Here is a 1,381-nt window from a genome sequence, read left to right as displayed (position 1 = left end):
CCCCCCCCAGCGATCGATTATCGATTCAATGTACTTGTTTTTTCTTTATTCTCCCGCACTCTTTACAACCAGGCAAACTCCGTCGACAATAACCCTAGCCGGCGAATGCAATTCCCTTCTATCTGCATCTTTCTCTTGTTCACTTCCCCTCCAACGGACTTGTATACCTGATACCGGGGACTCTTATCTTTTTCGCACGTACGAACGCCACAAGAGTCTCGCCCTTATCTCCAGATGGCACTTTCATTGGTGTGAGTGAATGTAATGAATAAGAAATTTTAGAATTTTTCATTCTGTGGAAAAATGATTTTACGAGGGCTGAGGGAGGGAGTAAGTGAAATTTAAATGAAGGCGGAGATTGTCCCGTCACGAACTGGGTGACAGACACTTCGTGATGTTTTGTGTAATGGGGGGAGAAATGTCCACACGGAAAATTGTTTCAGTGTAACTGTGAGGACATAATTTTTGCCGGTTTGAATCAATAATTGAATCGGTTTGAATCAAGTCGGACTGAATTGTGCCGGGAATCGACTTATCCCGTTTCGAATCGTCGGCATTAATCAAGTCTGACTCGGAGATCAGATGGACTTGAATCAAACCGAAAAATCGACTTAAATCAAGCCGAAGTCGACCTGATTCAAGTCGATTTTTCGGTTTGATTCAAGTTGATTTTCGACCGCCGATGTACCTTGAATCAAGCCAAAAAATCGACCCAAATTAAGTCAAAGAATCGACTTGAATCAAGTCGAAAAATCGAAGTGAATCAGGTCGAAAAATCAACTTGACACGTTTCTCCTTGAAATAATCCACTTTCCTGCTTATATCATGTCCGAAATTCGGATTGATGGAGTCCGAGTCATTCGACTTTAATTAAGCTAAAAGTCGATTAGAATCACGCCGACGTTGACTTGAATCAGTACGTTTTTTTTAGACTGGATAATTCGGCCCGTTTGCACGAAAAACATTTGAAAAAATTATCATTTTCGAAAAATTGATTTTTCTGAACCCATTTTTTCCGTCAAAACTCGGAAACTGGCCTGTGGTTATAATTGAGTTCCAATTCAACGAAATTTGTGGAATCGAAAAGGAATATTCATTTTTTGTCTCACAGTTTTCCCCCCCTGCACTATTTCTAGGAAATCCTGGAGTATTGAGAACATTAATTCTGTAATTTTTTTTCAAGTGTCAAAGTGAACTCAAGTGAATGGATTCAAATGAATAAGTTTGATGCATTCGTGTCACAGAGTAGATGAAGGGAATGTTTTATGTTTTTTTAACGAACGGAAACACGAATCATCAGAATTTCATACGGAAACGGGAAAGTTAAACTCTTGAATAATTTCCTCCGCTCATTCAGTGTATGTGGGTATTCGACTAATAA

This window comes from Diachasma alloeum, unplaced genomic scaffold, assembly GCF_001412515.2.
Source record: "Diachasma alloeum isolate Michigan unplaced genomic scaffold, Dall2.0 Dall_scaffold_00185, whole genome shotgun sequence".
Classification (NCBI taxonomy): Eukaryota; Metazoa; Arthropoda; class Insecta; order Hymenoptera; family Braconidae; genus Diachasma; species Diachasma alloeum.
This window is presented reverse-complemented; position numbering follows the sequence as displayed.